At 35.8% G+C, this 6374-nt stretch overlaps 1 pseudogene across 1 annotated transcript; it reads left to right on the top strand.

Annotated features, from left to right (window-relative positions):
• The first annotated feature begins 647 nt into the window (after positions 1 to 647).
• On the top strand, positions 648 to 5467 carry LOC111297995 (transcription factor PIF3-like; annotated as a pseudogene). Its single transcript, XR_016346769.1, has 7 exons — positions 648 to 1676; positions 1817 to 3046; positions 3143 to 3247; positions 3339 to 3404; positions 3687 to 3752; positions 3878 to 4393; positions 4922 to 5467. The product of XR_016346769.1 is annotated as a transcription factor PIF3-like (transcript).
• The last annotated feature ends 907 nt before the right edge of the window (positions 5468 to 6374 follow it).

Raw genomic sequence — 6374 nt, 5'->3', positions numbered from 1 at the left:
AAAAATAATTTATAAATTTTTTGTCTTTGTTTGATTAAAAGTTAATTAATTAATGAAAATAATTTATCGATCAAGAGCCATTTTTTTTTTTTAAATTGTCTTCTATTTTTCAAAAGGGTGGATTTAGCTAGCAAAGGTATAGGAGTTTTTGAGGAACGAAACCCTCGACTTTATGTGCAGAATTAGGTGATTAGGAGGTGTTTTTAAAAAATCTATTAGGCGACGTTGGATGGCGATGAAGTAAGACAGCCAACTTGACAATGTCGATAACTCATACATGGTCGCCCATGGATTATAAAGAGAAAGTCTGAGTCACAGAGGGAAAGAAAGTTGAAAAGAAAAAAAAAAAAGAAAAAGATAAAAAAAGAAAAAAACTTTGAAATTTTCAAACACCAAAAAAAAAAAAAAGTACACTGTTCAGGTGATTTAAAGGCGCTCATGCACTAGATTTCATCTAAACAAAATTTCTAATTGTTTCATCTTTCAAATTAGAAAATTAGGTCTTTGTTCAAGCAATCCCTGTCGGAAAGTAAATTAAGCATTTAGACAATTATTTTTTTTTACAAAATGAAAACTAAAAAAAGAATAGTTTCTAACACCATAATAGTATGCCAAGCCTGAAATGCATAGACGCCACGGGTGAGTTATTCACTTATTTGTGAGTAAATGGTTGTATTTGTATCTCTGTCTTGGTCTGGTCTGGTCTGGTCTGGTCCCTGCAACTGTGCAAGCCTTGCGCCGTCTTTTGCGTCCTCTTGGAGTCTTGGTTTTGGCTTCTTTCACTCTTGAAAACTTGGTTTCTCTTTGTTCGACCTTACGGATTGTACTTGTGTAAAATTTTATTTTAAACCCAATTGCTAAGTTTTAATGCATTTGGATCAGTGTAGTTTTACTGCTTGGAGGAACACAGTTTTCCTCAACAATTTTCTTCATCGTGATGCATTTATCTGGATCTCTACCCTGATTACTGGGTTTGCCTGTAATTTCATCTTTTCTTCAATTAGCACGATTTTTGAGGACCCCCTCTTATTAAGATGCACGATACATGATTTGCGGCCTATTTTTTGCTCTAATGGTGATTGGAAAAAATCGAATTGTTTAAGAAAAGGAGCTTAATTTATTTTGGAGGTTTTTGGTTTTCTTTAGGAGCCGTTGAAGATTTGGTTTGACGGATTTATTTTACGCAGCTCCAGGTCCACCTTACTTAAGCCCGTAACATATTTTTGTTTAAATTAAATTCAATGTATACTTTTTTATTCCATTACTTACTGATAAGGATTTCTGCATTCGAAAGGAACATTTTATTCTGTAAATTATAGTTACTGAAATACCGGCAGTTTTCTCCCCTACTTTTTTCCCCTTCTATTTGTTGCCTTATAAGTATAGTGGGCTGTCCTGTAGTGGGTTTTTTTGGTCAGGCTAATTTGTCTTAAATCCTTGATAGCTTCATTCATGTATGCTTCCTTGGGTTCTTTTGAACCTTGCATGAAGAGTTAAGAATAGTGATGGGAGGTACTAGCAATGGCTAATTGCTTGAATTTGGGTTATTTCTGAGTACGAAAAACGGTGTTTCAGCCCTTCATCATGCCTTTGTCTGAGCTATACCGGCTGGCTAGGGGGTAGCTTGATTCATCTCAAGAGAAGAATCCTCCATGTTCTACTGATCTGTCTTTTGTGTAAGTTCCGTTTTACTCTAGTTCCTCAGTCTCTTTAAACATTAATTTCTTTGGTTCATGGTATTGAATTATATGCAATTTTCTAATTTGGTTGTCTTGCGCCTTTTTGTCTTGCCTTTTCCCTATGTGTTCGAATGCAGACCTAAGAATGACTTTGTTGAACTTGTATGGGAAAATGGTCAAATTTTGATGCAAGCTCAATCAAGTAGAGCTAGAAAGATTCCTGCTTGTAACAGCTTACCCTCTCATTGTTTACCATTGCACACTCCTAAGAGCAGACATAAAGATACAGGAAATGTAGGAACTAATACAAAAATGGTAAAGTTTGGGGCAATGGATTCTGAATTAAGCAAAATTCCAATGTCGGTGGCATCTGGAGAAATGGGTTTGGATCAAGATGATGAAGTGGTGCCTTGGTTGAACTACCCTGTGAATCAATCTTTACGGGATGAATATTCTGATTTCTTGCCTGAATTATCTAGGGTCAGTGCAAATGAGAACCCTAATCTGAGTAACTTTGCATCATTTGACAGAAGAAACCAATCCATTAGAGATTCCAGTACTATTTCTCTAGATGATGGTGCTGGTTTTGAACAAGGAAATCTGTCAAAGGTTCCTAGACTAGCAGATGGCGAAGCTATGCCTAGAACTGGTACCAGTCAATTATGCATGCTGCCATCACATCCATGTCAAACTTCTTCTCCATATTTTAGATTACAAATTTTGGAGAATATTAGTACTTGCTTGAGTCATACCACCACCCACCGTTCCATTTGCCGAGATTCAGTGGGAGTCCAAATACCAGATGGTGGTTTGTCAGGCATTAAGATGCAGAAACAAGATCCAGTACCACCTTGTAATAATACTGTCTTGATGAAAATTTCCCATTTTTTGCATCCTGCTACTCTTGTTAAAGCTAGTCTTAAGAACATAGGTTCTATGGCTAGCACTGAAAGAATTGGAAGTAAGGAAAAGGGTTCTGCTGCCAGTATTAGCAACCCTGCTGATATCACACTCATTCATTCAAATATTGAGTTACAGAAGGAAAAATTTTCACATTGCCAACCTATGATAGTGCCAATGAAGACCGATATAAAAGAATCTGAACCTAGGTCTCTAGATGAATCAGTTGCTGCTGAACCAACTGATGCCATCTGTGAAGAAAATGTCCTCAAGAATGATAAAAACCCTATTCAAGTTATTGGTGAAAGTGCTTTTATAGGACTGCCAGATAGTGATAAGGCTGTAGAGCCTGTGCTTGTTGCTTCCTCTGTTTGCTCTGGCAGTAGTGTAGAGAGAGCATCTGATGGTCCAGTACATAATTTGAAGAGAAAAAATCGTGATATGAGGAGTCCGAATGTCCTAGTGAAGTAAGTTATAGTACATTTTTTTTATGTACTTTGTCCTGCTGTTTTCTAATTCATCTTTCCTTTGCCAATAAAACCAAGTAACCAACTTATGTGCAGGATGCTGAAGAAGAATCTATAGGTATGAAAAAAGCAGTTCCTGCTCGAGGAGGTATAGGGTCTAAGAGAAGCCGAGCAGCAGAAGTGCATAATTTATCTGAGAGGGTGAGGAAGAGCATTCGATAAATTAAATAATTTGTAATTTGTCTTCCAAATTGCTGTTTCTGAATTGTAAGGTCTGGACTTCCACAAACAGAGGCGAAGGGATAGGATAAATGAGAACATGCGTGCTTTACAGGCGCTCATACCAAACTGCAATAAGGTTGGCAACTCATTAGGTCGTTGATTGCTTCTAAATTTTGTTGTCCTTTTAACTAAAGCAAGGAATTTTGTTTAGAAATAGAGGTGATCGTGGAAGTAGAATCAATAAGCTCAGGCATATCTTGTCATTTTATTCATACTTCTTATCTTTGACTAAATTTTTAGTTAATTTCATTAGACATGGGTTAAATGGATTTGTGATTGAAACCAAAAACAGACCAACAAAGACCTGATGGATTTTGTATTTTAATTACTGTTGGCTCTTACATTTTGACATTACAAGGTGGACAAAGCATCGATGCTTGATGAGGCAATTGAATATCTGAAGACACTTCAACTACCCGTGCAGGTAAGATCTCTCTCTTCTTTCTCCCAACTCCTAACTCTTAGTCTTCTTTTTAGTGTATATTTGAATTTTGATTTTTTGAAGAGTAATTGAATAAGTTCAATTTGTCAATTACCGCCCTTAAGCAGATTATGTCTATGGGAGATGGCTTGTATTTGTCACCAATGATGTTAACAACTGGAATGCAACACATGCATGCAGCTCATGTGGTGCATATTTCACCCATTGGTGTTAGAACGGGAATGGATATGGGTTTTGGAATACCATTGCCTCACATGAATGCTGGATCTTCTACTTGTCCTATGGTTCAGGTGCCTCCAATCCCTGGAGCACCTTTTTCTGGCCCAGGCCCACATATTTCAGGTCCCACTGCTCTCCATGGGATGGCAGGATCTAACCTCCATCTATTTGGGCTTCCTGGTCAAGGATTTTCCATGTCAATGCCACGTGCACCTTTGATTCCTATTTCTGGTAGGCATCTCATGAAATCAGCCATGGGATTGAGTGCCTGTGGACTGGTAGGTCCTATGGATAATATGGATTCAGCTACTGCTTCTAGTTCAAGGGATCCAGTTCAGAATATCAACTCACAAGTGGCACAGAACACAATGGCCAATAGCTCAATGAATAAGACTCCTACTCAGGTTTGGAGATTTTTTCCCATATATTTCACATTTTTTTTAAAAAAAAGACAAGTCTTAGTATTTACTGAAGCGGGTTTTATTTGCCACTTGGAGAAGGTTGCCTTGAGGCATTATTTCTCTGCAGAGGCAAAATTACAAATTAGTTATTTCACATTGTATAGAAGCTTACCCTTGATGACTAGTTAATGTGATGCTGTATTATTTCCAAATGTAGACAAGCTCATGGTAAAGCTGACCAATGTTTCTTGTTAGGGTTAGATCAGAGAAATCCTTTTTCTTTTCATCATTGAAGAAGTTTTATGCTTATAAAGCAGGAGTTGGAACATATACATACAAACATGCACACAGACACTTATGTTTATTACCTTTTGCTTTTTTCTACATATAAAGATATGGATGACAGAAGAAGGGTTTCAGATTCTATTAACTTGTCACCCATCCAAATACTTTGCTATTTAATTTGATGGATTTTCCTCCTGTCATGGTCTGGCTGAATCTAATTAAATTTTATATTGTTTGCAATGCCAGTGCCCAACAACAACTCAAAGTTTTGAATAGCCAGCTGTGGTGCAAGAGAATGGTCAATCCTCAGTAGTCACTGGTATTGTACCTTTTAGATCAGCAGAAAATGAAAAAAATACCTAATAGGTCAGATTACTTTTAATTCTATATTTGCATCATGTGTTAGTGAATTGTGGCTTGAAGAATCTATGAACACTAAATATTTTAAGTGCAGGTTAAAAATTGTTAGCTTTTTGACTGGAGGAGATGAATCCTTTTTGCTTCCTATGGATACTGAAGCTTTTTCTCCCCGAGGAGATTGAACCTCTATGATGGTCAACTGAATACTAATTTCAGGACAATACAGTCACAATTTGCACAGATTTTGATATGTTGAGGAGACTTGAAATCTTTTCTTGCATATGTACATTCATTGATACAATCCATGCAAATAATGCGATGTCTATCTAAGAGATAAATACCTCAATTCAATAGTATGTATTCAAATGTTTGTTGTAGACCTATGGTTAACCAATTCTTTGAATTCATGAAATGATAATTATTTTTCCGTTACATATTAGGCAATCAGTTTCTCTCTGTCTCGATCTACATATTTTAGTCAAGTGAAGTATGATACATAAATTGTGGGTGGCATAATCATCCATCTCTTTTCAGCTTCCTGAATGCAACAGGTATGGAATATTTGATACAGTCCAGAATATTCTGATTTACATGTTGCTGATAATTTGCTATCACAAAGAATTTAAAAATTTACAGAGTTTACTAATGTAAATACTGACTCTGTCCTTGATTTAGTCTTGATTAGCTTAAAGCCATAAACCTTAAAAGAGTATTTACTTTCATTTTTTTTGGGGACCTGCCTAAGATCATCACATGTAAAGCAGATAATTGTTAGGACTCAGGAGTATATTCATCTTCATCTAGTTCTCTGGATCAGTAATTCTAATGAAACTTTATGCCCTAGTCTGAAAACAGTCGACAGATTAGCTGGTCCATCTTCAAAGATGTGGCCAAAAGGCAGGGAAGGGTTAATATTACAACTAAATTTATCTCTAAACAGCATCAAGCAGAGCCTTTTCAACTGTCTATAAGTAATTACTGACGTATGCATGCACTTCCATCGCTGAAAATTAGTTAGGATTGGTTAATTATTATTTGTTGCTGGTATGCACATGACATTCACATGATGATTTTATAAAATATTTAATATTTTATTTAATAAATAATATGTATATGATAAAATTATATCAGTTAAATATTTTATAGATGAGTTAAAATGTTAGTATTATAATTTAAATTAAAATGATATATTATTTAAAAATTTAAAATATAAATTTGAATGTTTTACTTTTTTAAATAGTAATTTATTATTGTTTTATAGGAAGGCATAACGTCAGCACAAGAAGGGGAGTCATTAGCCAGCATTATTTGCTTTCCTATCTGTCGCGGAATTCACGGG

Source organism: Durio zibethinus, chromosome 12 (assembly GCF_047325235.1).
Source record: "Durio zibethinus cultivar Kanyao isolate XHJ-2024 chromosome 12, ASM4732523v1, whole genome shotgun sequence".
NCBI lineage: Eukaryota > Viridiplantae > Streptophyta > Magnoliopsida > Malvales > Malvaceae > Durio > Durio zibethinus.
The sequence above is the reverse complement of the archived record's forward strand: the minus strand, read 5'-3'. Positions and strand labels throughout refer to the sequence as shown.